Raw genomic sequence first — 15,586 nt, forward strand, 5'->3', positions numbered from 1 at the left:
CCTTCTCCTCTGCCTTCCATCCTGAAACTAATGGCCAAACTGAGAGGACTAATCAGTCTCTAGAACAATATTTAAGGTGTTTTATCTCTGACTGTCAATATGATTGGGTCTCATTCATTCCCCTCGCCGAATTTTCCCTTAATAACCGGGTCAGTAACTCGTCAGGGGTCTCCCCCTTTTTCTGTAATTTTGTGTTTAAGCCACGGTTCTCCTCCGTTTCACCTGGTAGTTCCAACAATCCCGAGGTAGAGGTCGTTCATCGGGAACTGTGCACAGTCTGGGCCCAGGTTCAAAAGAACCTAGAGGCGTCCCAGAGCGTACAAAAAACTCAGGCTGATAGAAGACGTTCTGCTAACCCCTTGTTTATGGTCGGGGATATGGTGTGGTTATCGTCTAGGAACTTGCGCCTTAAGGTCCCGTCTAAGAAGTTTGCTCTCCGGTTTATAGGGCCGTATAAGGTCATTGAAGTCCTCAATCCTCTCTCCTTCCGACTGGAGTTGCCCCCATCTTTTCGAATACACAACGTGTTTCATGCCTCCCTCCTTAAACGCTGCTCCCCGTCCTTGGCTCCCTCGAGGAAACCTCCTGTTCCCGTTCTCACCCCTGAGGGGGTGGAATTCGAGGTGGCCAAGATTGTGGACAGCAAGATGGTCCAAGGCTCCCTCCAGTACCTGGTCCATTGGAGAGGATACGGGCCTGAGGAGAGGACTTGGGTACCCGCCCGGGATGTTCACGCTGGGGTATTGGTCAGGAAGTTCCACCTTCGTTTCCCCAATAAACCAGGTCCACTTAGTAAGGGTCCGGTGGCCCCTCATAAAAGGGGGTGTACGGTAAAGGATCTGCCTGGCACAACTTCTGTGTATACGCCCATAGGTAATCAGTCTGGACCTGAGTCTATGTCTCTGAGACTGACTCCATCTTCCACCACTCAGGATGGCAGGCTTAGGAGTGGGAGAGCCTATCGCAGCCTGGCGAGACGGAGCTAGCTCCCGCCCTCTGTCTATTTATACCTGCCTTTCCTGTTCCTCCTTTGCTTGTGATTCTTCTCGTGTGGTTTCCTGGCCCTGCTACAGCTCCTAACTATTTGACCCTGCTCCATACTGACCCTGGCTTACTGACTACTCTCCTGCTCTGCGTTTGGTACCTCGTACACTCCTAGTTTGATTCGGCTCGTTCACCACTCTTGTTGCTCACGGTGTTGCCGTGGGCAACTGCCCCATTTCCCTTAGCTTTGTGTACCCTTGTCTGTTTGTCTCGTGCACTTACTGAGCGTAGGGACCGTCGCCCAGTTGTACCCCGTCGCTTAGGGCGGGTCGTTGCAAGTAGGCAGGGACAGAGTGGCGGGTAGATTAGGGCTCACTTGTCTGTCTCCCTACCCCCATCATTACAATGCAATTTAATTTGCTATCTTGGCCAATCAGATGTTCCAAGGGGCTCATGTGCCACCTCCTCATTTTTTTGGTAAATAAGACTGCCTAGTCAGGAGAAGCTGGCACATGAGCCCATTCACTGCTGATGATATGCCCAAATATCTCTGGTGTCTTCATTTACATATCATAGACCAGAAGTTGTGGACCAGCTATACCCATTATCACCTCTAGATTCCTGAATATTACAGTAATACAACTAGTACTGCAGAAAGGAGACACTACAACCTGCTAAATATGTTCTGTAGCTTGTGTATTTATTAGTCATAGTAGACGACGCTATTTAATACAGAGGCAAGCAGTAAAAAAAACATTTATTGCCCAGTGTACGTTTTTACCAATGGTACACTATGTACAATGTATGCCAATACGGTAGTCTATGTCGTAACCTTCTGCTAGGGATATACATTGGAAAATAGTTCAGACGTACTCTTCGGATGGAAGGCTCAAACTCAGTGTGAGTAGAGCCTTACAGGACGCAATAAACTTATTGCATTTTACAAGGAACTTGTAACTTCTTAACATCCACCAGTTCAACATTTTACAGTGCCAGTGGTCATGAAAGGGTTACTCCTATATTATAAAGGGATGGCGTATCACTATGATCAATAGGGGTTAAACCTCAGGGACCCGCACCAATCCTGAGAATGAAGGGGCCGCGGCACCCTTTTACCTGCACAGCAGCTTCTCCGGCCTCTCTATGTGCACTGAATTGCAGCATGGCCACATTATAATGAACGGTTTGCATGCAGTTCCCTGCACAGCCAAGTGCCCAGGAGCACCGCTGTGGAGGGCAAACTTAGAAAGGGATGAAGCACTCAATCAGTGCTGCAGCACCTTAATTCTTAGGATATTGTGGGTACCAGAGCTCGGACCCCCAAAAAGATAAAGTGCTGGCATATTCTAGGAATATTCTATCACTTTATAAGTTGGGGGGAAAAACCTTCAATAGCAATGTCCACTCATTTATTGGAAAACTATAACTCTCAGCGTATCCTGAGAGCTGCAGACATTTAGGGTTATGTCGGGGCTTGTGGTTTTTCTATAAACTTGTGTCCCAGAGGTATGTTTAGATTTAAACTTTTTTTTTCATCTGTAGAGGTAAACATAGTTTCTGCATCAAAAATCATGATATCAATCCGGATGTTATATATCAGAATTCAAACCCAAAAACTCCTGTGTCCCAGACAGCAGCTCTTCTCATTGAGTTACTGGTGATACTGGACAGCTCCAGTGCTGAATCTATGTTCTAGATCAAAGTTTCCCAACCTTTTCAGGCTTGAGGCACCCCAGGAAAAAAAATAATTCGTAGGGCACCCGTTACAAAAAATTGTTTACAAAACGACAAAAAATAAGCACTACACTCTTAGGCCTCATGCACACAAACGTATTTTTTCCCTCCCGTAAATACTGGTGTAAATACGTGTCCTTGGTCACACGTATTCGACCCGTATTGCACCAGTATTTACGGACCCGTGCCCGTAAATACGTGTCCGGTGTCATCAGTATTCCACCTGTATTTACGGGCACGTTTTCGCTGCAAAATTGCACTGCACTAATCGGCAGCTCCTTCTCTCTATCAGTGCAGGATAGAGAGAAGGGGCAGCCCTTTCCAAGGTAAAAGTAAAAGAATATCATACTTACCCGGCCGTTGCCTCGGTGACGCGTCCCTCTCTTGACATCCAGCCCGACTTCCCTGGATGACGTGGCAGTCCATGTGACCGCTGCAGCCTGTGAATGGCCTGTGATTGGCTGCAGCGCTCACATGGGCAGAAACGTCATTCCGGGAGGCCGGACTGGAGGAAAAAGCAGGGAGTTCTGGGTAAGTATGAACTTTTTTTTATTTTACAGGATGATCTATATTGTGATCGGTAGTTTCTGTCCAGGGTGCTGAAAGAGTTACTGCCGATCGTTTAACTCTTTCAGCACCCTGGACAGTGAATATTAACTGACGTCTCCTAGCAACGCTCCCGTAATTACGGGCGCACACACGTAGTCACCCGTAATTACGGGATCCCCATAGACTTCTATGGGCCTGCCCGTGCAGTAATTACGGCCTGAAATAGGACATGTTCTATATTTTTTAACAGCCCGGGCACCTTCCCATAAGCATACGGGGAGGTACCCGTGGCCAATAGAAGTCTATGGGCCCGTAATTACGGCCCGTGATTACGGGCGTTTTTACGTTAATGTGCATGGGGCCTTAGGATATGTTCACACAGCGTTTTTTTGTAAGGCAGAAACTAAAAATCTGCCTCGAAATTCCTTTTTTTTTGCTGTGTTTTTTGCACATTTTTTTAAGCCATTGAAGCAAATGCAAAAACTCCACGCAAAAAATCACCAAACGGGCACCGCAGGTATTTTCTGCCTCCTATTAATTTCAATGGGAGGTCAGAGGCGGAAACCACTCGAAGACCATCAGCCCCCCACTCACAGTAAATTTACCATCAACCCCAAACTCACAGTAAAATGACCATCAGCCTCCACCCACATTAAAATAATCAGCCCCCCACTCACAATAAAATGACCATCAGCCCCCACTCACAGTAAAATTACCATCAGCCCACACTCACAGTAAAATTACCATCAGCCCCCAACTCACAGTAAAATGACCATCAGCCCCCCACAGTAAAATGACCATCAGCCCCCCACTCACAGTAAAATGACCATCAGCCCCCCACTCACAGTAAAATGACCATCAGCCCTCCACTCACAGTAAAATGACTATCAGCCCCCCCCCACTCACAGTATGATGACCCATCAGTAAAGAGACCATAAGCCCCCTCCAATAAAGTGACCATTTGCCTCAGCTCCCCCAGAAAAGTGACCATCAGCCCCAGTCCCCCCCCCCCAGGATTAATCCCCATCCAGTAAAATGACCATCAGCCCCTCTAGTAAAGTGACCATCACAGAGAGAAAGTGTGCTTACTCCTGAGGAAGGAATAAATAAGGAGGTAAAAGAACAACAACTCCCAGCATGTCCAGGCTGCTGTTATGTGATATCAATGGACATTACAGGGAGGAGATATGAGGCGAGGACTACAACTCCCAGCATGTCCAGGATGTTAAGTGATATGAGAGAACGTTTACAGGAGGAGGAGGTAGAAGAGGAGAGAACTACAACTTCCAGCATGTCCGGACTGTTATTATGGGATATCAGAGGACATTACAGGGAGGAGGTATAAGAGGAGAGAACTACAACTACCAGCATGTCCAGGATGTTATTATGGGGTATCAGAGGACATTACAGGGAAGAGATATAAGAGGAGAGAACTACAACTACCAGCATGTCCAGACTGTTATGAAATATCAGAGGACATTACAGGGAGGAGGTATAAGCGGAGAGAACTACAACTTCCAGCATGTCCAGATTGTTATGTCATATCAGAGGACATTACAGGGAGGAGGTATAAGAGGAGAGAACTACAACTACCAGCATGTCCAGACAGTTATTATGTGATATCAGAGGACATTACAGGGAGGAGGTATAAGCGGAGAGAACTACAACTTCCAGCATGTCCAGATTGTTATGTCATATCAGAGGACATTACAGGGAGGAGGTATAAGAGGAGAGAACTACAACTACCAGCATGTCCAGACAGTTATTATGTGATATCAGAGGACATTACAGGGAGAAGATATAAGAGGAGAGAACTACAACTACTAGCATGTCCAGGATGTTATGTGATATCAGAGGACATTACAGGGAGGAGGTATAAGAGGAGAGAACTACAACTACCAGCATGTCCAGACAGTTATTATGTGATATCAGAGGACATTACAGGGAGGAGGTATAAGAGGTGAGAACTACAACTACCAGCATGTCCAGGCTGTTATTATGGGATATCAGAGGACATTACAGGGAGGAGGTATAAGAGGAGAAGACTACAACTCCCAGCATGTCCAGACTATTATTATGAGATATCAGAGGACATTATAGGGAGGAGGTATAAAAAGAGAGAACTACAACTACCAGCATGTCCAGGCTGTTATTATGGGGTATCAGAGGACATTACAGGGAGGAGGTATAAGAGGAGAGAACTGCAACTCCCAGCTTGTCCAGACTGTTATTATCTGATATCAGAGGACATTACAGGGAGGAGGTATAAGAGGAGAAGACTACAACTCCCAGCATGTCCAGACTGTTATTATGGGATATCAGAGGACATTATAGGGAGGAGGTATAAGAGGAGAGAACTACAACTCCCAGCATGTCCAGGCTGTTATTATGGGATATCAGAGGACAAGTACAGGGAGGAGGTATAAGAAGATAGAACTACAACTACCAGCATGTCCAGACTGTTATTATGGGATATCAGAAGACATTACAGGGAGGAGGTATAAGAGGAGGGGACTACAACTACCAGCATTCCCTTGGCTCTATTTCTCACAAAATTGCTAACAAACTAAAGAAAAATACTTACCCTGCCCAGCGTTAATGGCTCCTCTCCCTCCGTCAGGCTTCTAGTGGGAATCGGTGGCCGGTACTCTAACAGACGTGCACGTGTCACATCTACTACAACGTCGGGGGCGGAGCTGTAGCAAAAAAAAATATCTTTTTTTTTTTTTTGCAGTGGATGAGCGGAGAGTCGCGGCACCCCTGGATGGCTCTCGCGGCACCCCAGGGTGCCACGGCACCCCGGTTTGGAACCACTGACCTATGGAGTGTCAGGAACGCCCTTAAAAGGGAATATTCCTGCCACAATAAATCGCATCATACTATGTCCCGCATTGACTTAGTATTATGTAGCGAGTCGGGGATAGAACTGGTAGGGAAAATCAAATATGATAATAGAGGTATCTCAGACCATTCCCCGATAGTTTTAGAAATAAAGACTGAGAAAAAGGAACTATCAGACAGTTAAAATAAATCCACATTGGTTCAATATAATTAAAAATCTGGGGGACATAAACAATCAGTTAATAAAAATATTAATGGTAAACTGGGATTCTGCCCAAGACAGGATTGTATGGGAAGCAGTAAGTTTTTTTAAGAGGCAATTTGCTCAAAAGCATAACTAAATTAAAGAGAGAATTTACTGTGATGGAGCAAGAAAAAAAAAACGTGTATCAGAATATGAGGGACTATATGGACTATATATTAGAACCCACATGGTAGAATATGAAAAAAGAATTGGCTTGATGCGTTGGAGGATTACAGAAAGTGTGTATTAGCTAAAGCACAGAATACAATTATTTTCTTGAGTCAGAAAAGATACTGTGAATCGGATAAACCCAGTAAGATGTTAATGAATATTGTTAAAAATCAAAGAGCCACAAATAACATTGCTGTCATTAGGGACAAAGGAGGTCGATTGATCAGGGATCCAGAGGAAATAGGTAAAAACTTCTATGAGTACTTCTCCAAACTTTATAAAACAGAAAGGGAATATGATGAGGAACAACTAGAGAAGTACCTAGGGGATATCCCATTTGTTACTCTACCTGAAAATCAAAGAGAGATCTTAGGGAATACTAACAATGCTCAGGCAATGTGCAAGGGGCAGGGCCCTTCTTATAGTCCAGGGAGATCATTGGACTAATTACTAATGTTTTGCATGTGTGCTCGCTGGCCCTTTAAGGCCAGGAATGAGCGTGCACGCGCACCCTACAGGATAGCATTCTATTTTTTATTTTATTTTCTTGGAGTCCTGTTTTTTTATAGTTACAGGAGTGCAATAATTTTAAAGAGTGGAGTGGAAGTGAGTGCTGGCGTCTCCTGGGGAGGAGATGCGGGCCAGCGCTCACCAGACCATGGCTGTGGCCGTCGAGGGGTGAGTAATCCCGACGGTCCGTGGCCATGGATGTTACAGATACATAAAGATCAATGTGGATTTATTCCATGAAGATCTACCAGACACTGTATAACGCGAGTGTTTGGTAATATGCAGATAGGTGCGGGGGGGCTCCCCACTCCATCCTGTCTTTGGATGCATCCAAGGCGTTTGACGTGGTGGAGTGGGGATATCTCTGGGCCCTGCTGAGAAAGTTTGGCTTCGGGGAGACATATATTCAATTTATTCAACTATTGTATACGAAACCACGAGCAAGTGTAAACGTTAATGGCAGGGGTACCACCTTCTTTGAACTGACGAGGGGCACGAGACAGGGTTGCCCACTTTCTCCCCTGCCGTTTGCATTGGCAATCGAGCCCCTGGCGTCCCTTATTATGGGGGTGTCCGGAGGGTTTGGAGCACGGGGGGCGGAGGACAAAATGGTCCTGTACGCAGACGACCTTCTATTATTTGTAACAAACCCAAGAGAAATAATTAAATATTTGATGGATAAAATACAGGAATTTGGCTTCGTCTCTGGATTGAGTAGAAATTGGGGGAAATCTATATTGTTTCACTAGATGACACGGAACCAGGGGTATATACAGATTTAAAAGTAATTCAAAATAATGGTAATTTTAAATATCTGGGGATAAATATCCCCAAGGAGATAACGGACTTCACTGATCTCAACATTCAACATAAAAGAAATAGAGAAGAAAATTAAAAGCTGGAACGAGCTCGCTATATAGAACCGATAAGATATGTCTGATTAAATCAGTTCTATCCCCAAAGTTGATATATGTTCTCTGCAACTCCGATATGGATTGAGGACAAAATATTTCATAAGATTAGAACTTTATTTAATAACTTGATTTGGGGCAGAAAGAGAGTCCAAATAATTTCCGAACATTTCCTGATGTTAATATGTATTACTTAGCAACTTAACTCCAATATATACAGGAAAGGGAGGATACAGATTTTTTGCAATATTTGATAAAGGAGGCTGGTGTACTTTTTTTTGGTATAGTGGAGACTCCTGAATCAGGTCACAGTAACATTGGGGTTGAGGGTAAATTTCCCAATCCAACTGAATAAGAGCTGGAAAATGCTAGGTAGAATCTCTAACCGGCAGGGAGCATTTAGGTTTACACCTTTATGGTTCAACTTGAATTTAACTGAACTATATACATTATCAGGATATAATCTCTGTCACGGTCTGTGGGTATGTGGACTCACTAGGCCGCTACAACGGTTCTCACCGGTTTGTTTGTGGATCCTCTGTGTTGTCTGGGAGATGGTGCTTGTAACCCAGGGCAACGCTTGGCACAGCAGGTTTAGAGGCAGTCAGATGAATAGGCCAGAAGTCAGGACAGGCAGCCAGACGTCGTAACGGGTATGGATAGCAATAGGTCAAGGCAGGCAAGGATAGTACAAGTTCAGGCAGAGGTCACAACGGGAAATCCAGACAAAGGCAGAAGGCAAGGTAACAGGGAAAACAGGGTACAGGGAAGCTCACAGGGATAACTTGGTTGAACAAGCAAGGATCTGAGGGAGGAGGATCCTTAAATAGGAAGTCTTAGGATTTTGCCACACGCCGACCCTTTAAGAAGGGAAGAGTCAGCGCGTGCGCCCTCTAGTGGCTGCAGCCGCACATTGTGGATGATGGCCGTGGAGGGAGGTGAGAGATGCAGTTACCTGACGACGCCCAGAGCCTGCAGAGCGTCCGGATCGGGTGAGTGGAGCTCGGGACGAGCATGAGGGAATGGAGGGTACGGGAACTGGAGCAGAGGCCGTGGAAGCAGCGTGGAAAGACGCGGCAGCCGTTACAGCCGCACCGCTGTAGGGGGAGGGAGCTGGACAAACAATAATCCAGACAGTGGCAGAGGCTTTAGCATGGATGGAGGGGGGTGCAGCAGGTTGCGTCAGATGTGGCGGATGACAGCAGGTGCAGCAGGTTGCGCCGGATATGGCGGATGACAGCAGGTGCAGTAGGATGCGTCAGAAGTGGCGGACGACAACAGGTGCAGTAGGTTGCGCCAGATGTGGCGGATAACAACAGGAGCAGCAGGACACAAATCCAATCACTAACAGGCTCAGGAACAATAACACAGCATGGGATACAGGTATCAGGGCACGGGTACACTGGGAACAGGGCAAACACTAAGGGACCATTTGCAAAGACTAACATGGGAATTACTAACAACGCTGAGGCAAGGAGTGAAGGGGCAGGGCCCTTCTTATAGTCCAGGGTGATCTGGGAGTAATTAGTCAATTCTAAACACGTGTGCATGCTAGCCCTTTAAGGCCGGGAATGAGCTCGTGCGTGCACACTAGTGGTCACTGCAGGACAGGACGGCCGCATGTGCTGGCATCCCCGGGGAGGAAGACATTGGCAGGATGAAAGGGGTCTGCGGTCTGTGACCGCGGCCGGGAATGAGCTCGTGCGTGCACACTAGTGGTCACTGCAGGACAGGACGGCCGCATGTGCTGGCATCCCCGGGGAGGAAGACATTGGCAGGATGAAAGGGGTCTGCGGTCTGTGACCGCGGCTGTTACAATATCCTGGGGGAAAAAAACTATATTGGTGATATTATTGAGAATGGGAAAATGAAATAATGGGAAACCTTGGAAAGAAACTATGAGTTAGGAAAAAAAGGAAAAATTTGCAGAAACACAACTCAAACATGTGATTGGTAAGTCTGCAGCTAAGGAGTTGCTTCAAATATTTCCCCTTCATGGGGTATATAAGCAAATAGCCAAATCAAATCCGAAGAAAAAGGCTCTGGCAAATATTTATAAAGGGTTATTACAATATAAACAAAATAAAACAAAATTTAACAGTGAAAAACAATGGTCAAACAAATTAGGCCCTTGAATGAACAACACTGGGCAAAAATTTATAACAATATTTGGAATGTGGCTTTAAACTTTAACTCCTTCATGACTGCCATACGGCTATATGTGTTCCAACTGCCAATGCCCCGTGCAGTTGTCACGCATATAGACGTTGGTAGCGTGCATCGGGCTTTAATGTGAGCAGAGCTGCTTTAGAGTGAGCAGCTCTGCACTAATTTATGTGCCGACTCTCTCTACAAGTGTCCACACCTCTTCCACTTAGTTTCATGTTTTATGAAACTAAGCTTAGAAGTGCAGCGCTACTCACACTGAAGCAGTGCTGAACTTTTCTGTCCCCTGGCTCTCTCCCCTGTGTGTCGGCACCTCCCCCCTCCTTCTCCCTCGGTCCACAGCTTCCGCCCAGAGTAAACGGAGCCAGTAAGCTCCTTATCTGGGCAGATAAGGAGCTGATGATCACCTTGATTGTTTAATCATGGTGATCATAGAAGTTTTTGTTTGCTTAACAAACTTTTGAAGCAGCTCTGAACTCTTTGGCCCTATTCACACAACAGGGTTTCCCGGCCGTGTGACGGGCACTCAAAAAACGTCCTTCACACGGCCGCAGTAGGAACAATAGACCCCAAATAGGGCTATTCACACCACCGATTTTTGACGGTCCGGTGAACCGGGCTATCAAAAAATTGGGACATTCCCTATTTTCGGCCGTTCTTCCGGCTGCCCTTCTCCCATATAAGTCTATAGGGCCGGGTAATACATGGCCATCACTCTAATGTGTTCCGAGTAACGGCCGTGTCTTCCATCGCTCGCTCGCTCTCTCCTCCTCACAGTGCGAAGTGCATGTAAGGAGGAGGAGGGTATCTTTTTGCTCCCTGTAGGAGCGGAATCCCCAATCCCCAGTCACAGCTTCGGCAACGCTGTGGCTGGGGATTTGGGTTTCCGCTCCAGGAGAAGTCCCTGACTACACTATCCATATACGGACACAGTGACATCAGGGACTTCTGAAGCGGAATCCCCGGCACTGTGGCCGGTGTTTCCGCTCCAGGAGAAGTCCCTGACTTCATTGTCCATATATGGACACAGTGATGTCAGGGACTTCTGAAGCGGGATCCCCGGCGCTGTGGCCGGTGTTTCCTCCCCAGGAGAATTCCCTGACTTCACTGTCCAAATATGGACACAGTAATGTCAGGTACTTCTGAAGCGGGATCCCCGGCACTGTGGCCGGTGTTTCCGCTCCAGGAGAATTCCCTGACTTCACTGTCCATATATGGACAGAAAGGTAGGGGGGTGGCATCTATGGGGGGGAGCTATGTAAAAGGGTCCTGTGTAGAACTGCCTACAGGGGGCTGTGTGGAATTACCTACAGGGTGCTGTGTGGAATTACTTACAGGGGGCTGTGTGGCATTATCTATGGGGGGCTGTGTGGCATTACATACGAAGGACTGTGTGGCATTACCTACGAAGGGCTGTGTGGCACTACCTAGAAGGGGCTGTGTGGCATTACCTACAGGGGGCTGTGTTGCATTACTTACAGGGAGGCTGTGTGGCACTACCTACAGGGGTCTGTGTGGCATTACCTACAGGGGGCTGTGTGGCATTACCTACAGGGGGTTGTGTGGCACTACTGCCAGGGGGGCTGTGTGGCACTACCTACAGGGGGGCTGTGGCAGTATCTGCAGAGGGCAGTGTGTGGCATTATCTACAGAGGGAAGTGCGTGGCAAAAATTTTACAAATGAAATTCATCCATTTTTAAAACGGACAGGGAAAAAACTCGTATGCAAAATCGGCTGTTATAAACGGAAACACGAAACGGAACGGATGCAAAATGGCAGAGAAATACGGATCAAAACGGCTGTTTTTATCGGCCGACACTCGGACCCTGTTGTGTAAATAAAGCCTTAAGGCCCTTTTACACCAGCCGACACTCGGCCAGTGCAGCAAGTGCCGATCAACGAGACATCATCGATCGGCGCTCGCTTGCTCCTGTCACACGGAGCTATGGATGCTCGTCCACATACATTATTATCATGTCGGCAGCGCGTCTCCCTGTTGACACAGGGAGATGTGCTGCCGACAATGATAATCTTTTACTTTTTTTAAATGATACGACCAACGGATGATCGAGCGTTATATTAACCGGACATTTGTTATTGTTTTCTCTTTTATGTCTGAAATTTCTTGTCTTCTCAGAAAATATAAAAACAATTTAAAAAAAAAGACTGACACTTCCTGTTCTGTAGAGATCTCTTCTCAACATTCATCTCATTATCATCACAGGCAAGATTACAATGACTTTTATGAATGAATTAACTGCCTTTCTGAGATCCCGGCAGCTAAGGCTGGTATCTCATTTCGCAGTTTATATTAATTTTATGTCGTGAACTGTGGGAAAAACCGTACCTTTCTGCAGTGATTTTTTTAAAACTCGACACAAAATGGCTTGGTTTTTGCCGCAAATTATAGCAAAAAATCGCATCTGAATTGCGACATGAGATCCCAGGGTCCTGTGCAGCCACAACTCTCGTGCTAGACTTTGAAACACTGACCGGGAGATCAATGCATGCTATCATGGGTGATACTGCTTGCTGAACTGTGTATCTAATTCTATCATGTGTGCTACTGTCTGCTGAGCTGGTGTATCTAAGCCTATCATGCGAGATACTGTCTGCTGAGACGCTTTATCTAAGCACTGTAGACGCTGTATCTAATACTAGTCAGTGTATATATGCAATCCAGACCAGACTCACCTCTGCTACATCCCATAGACTCTACTACACTACATCTGACATATTCATCATTACTGCATCACTACTACATCTGATAGGACACACACTCAGCTCTGTGGTATCCGATAAACTCAACACTACTGCATCACTAGTACTTCAGACATGAAACAGACTGTTGAGTTTAGCAGATGAAGCCCAGCTAAGTGCATGTCCTGCCAGATGTAGTAGTGAAGTAGCAGTGTTGAGTCTATAAGATGTAGCAGAGCTAAATGAATGTCCTGTCAGATGTAGTAGTGATGTAGCATAGTTGAGACTATCAGATGTAGTAGAGCTTAGTGCGTGTCTTTTCAGATGTAAAAGTGATTTTGCAGGACACTTACTAAACTCTGCTATAACTGATAGACTCAACACTCCTACATCACTATCAGATGTAGCAGAGCTGAATAAGCGTCCTGCTACATCACTACTACATCTGACTGGACACGGTGAATCTTGTAAACTCAACACTACTACATATGACATAGTAAGTTCTGCTTGATCTGATATGATCAGTTCCGCAATATATGACATACATGCCACCTCTAGCGGAATACCTGGAAATTCGTTGAAAAAGGGGGAATCTGCGCTAATTCTCGGTGCGTCAGAAAGCTATGGGAAGCGCAGGAACGGGGAGAGGTCGGTAGCTGAACATCTCGTCTGAGGTCTGTAAAAGGGTAGTTTGGGGTCTTTGGACTGTAAACTGGCGGTCAGTAAAAGGGGGGCTCTGGTGTGGGGTCTGTATACAGGGGAGTCTGATCTAGGGTCTGTATAAAGGGGTTCCGGTCTGGGGTACCTTTAATGTTATGTCACCAGCTTGAGACGCATCAGAAGATGATACTGGTTTAAGTCTCTGAACCACTGTTCTCCTTCTGTATATCCAGGTCATGTCCATGAGTCTCCCATTGACTTCCATTACACTACAGAGTGCCGGAGCCCAATTTATTCTAGCGAGTTGATTTCCCTTTTCTATTATGGACAGGTTTACACTTCCATAGAAGTAAAATAATATAAATGAGATTATATGGATGTTATATAGAGGGGTCGTCCATTAATAATCCTCCAACAAAAGGCTGAGATTAGAACCACTGAAGTTCCCTACCTAGGACCTGATTGGAATTGGCGCCATGTAATACTAATGTATGGCCGCCCTCAGATAGACCTGAGACCTGGAGAGGCTGCATGCTGAAAAGGGGTTGTCTAGTTGGAACAAATCTTTTAAGGTCCCTGGTGTAAAGTGGGAGGGGATGACTGTAGAGGCCCCCAGGTGGTGGATGCCTTGGGTGTATATACTGTATAGGTATAAGTAACTGGACTAGAAGTAGAGATATTGTAGAATGACAAATGTGTAACAATATATAGTATTATATGTATAAAGATAGGACACATGGCTCTGCATATACATATATATGGAGGAATCGCTGTAACTTGTCAGTACATGCTGGGAGTTGTAGTTACATAGCAGCCTGACAGCCACAGGTTAGAAAGCACTGATACAGATAGAGGATGTTAAATAGTGAGACAGGTTATATAAGAGGGGCCATCACATTATTGTACAGTAGTCATATAGCTAAGCCACCCATTGTTTATTAACACTTACATCACAGTGCCCTCAACTCCTATGTAACAAAGCGATGATGTCACAAAGGAATAGAATGGACGTGGCCTCAACTCCTATGCCACAAAGCGATGATGTCACAAAGGAATAGAATGGACGTGGCCTTGATTATCACCGTTCACATGATGAGAGAGCAGAGAGAGTAAGAAAAGAGAGAGAGATTGTGAGCGCCGCCTAGTGGAGAGAAAAATACTTGTGAGTACCCAGCTTATTCCATTTATTACATTTAACAAGGGTGATAAGACTTTTCCAGCAGATTATTATACACCTTACTCCCCAGCCGCACATCTAATTCTACAGCAGCTGATTGGCACAGATCACTGAGCTCTGCTGCATGGTCGTGGGCATCGTATACATGGAGGAACATATATCAATGGGACTCACCTGTATAATATATAGAATTATCTTCTAAACAATAATTCCTCAGTAAAGATCATTTAATTGGACACTAACGAAATCCGACAGGTTCCAGATTATCAGACATTCCGGATTATGAAACGGTCATAGTTAAATGGATTGTTTTATTAAGTTAACCCTTCTCTGAAGGCAGTAATCCGGCGATCACCTGATCACTAAGGATCTCACTCCTGGAACATATGGACAGTAGTGGTTTTGATGAGACAACCCCTTTATAATATTCAGGAAGACAGAGCAGTAAGATCCCAAATGTGCAGCTAATGTTCGTCTATGGGGTTATGTACGCTGCCGCGTATTTAGCTTGTGGTGTTTCTATGTACAATCTGTGTAAAACAAATCTCAGCATCATCCATCAGATGCCATAAGCCAGACCAGTTCTGCCCATAGATTCAAAGGAGACCTAAAAAATGGTGGTGATTTCTGAGTGAGCGCCATATTTTATACTTGAAAGTGCTTGTACTGCTTTTTTCTATCAGACGGAATAAATCAGAATCATCATAGAACCAGTGCGGCGAGCGATACCGAGAACAATTTGTCTGTTTTGCTCATCTGTATAGAACGCTGTATTAGTACATTATTATTATTATTATTATTATTATTATTATTATTTATTAATATTTGTCTGTGGTCCTGAGATTCTATATTATCTATTAGAATTTCTTGAATAATTAGATGTTAATTATAAGGGCGAATTCACACGCGGCAGATTTAGTGCAAAAATTTGTGCAACT

Source organism: Rhinoderma darwinii, chromosome 6 (assembly GCF_050947455.1).
Source record: "Rhinoderma darwinii isolate aRhiDar2 chromosome 6, aRhiDar2.hap1, whole genome shotgun sequence".
Taxonomy (NCBI): domain Eukaryota; kingdom Metazoa; phylum Chordata; class Amphibia; order Anura; family Rhinodermatidae; genus Rhinoderma; species Rhinoderma darwinii.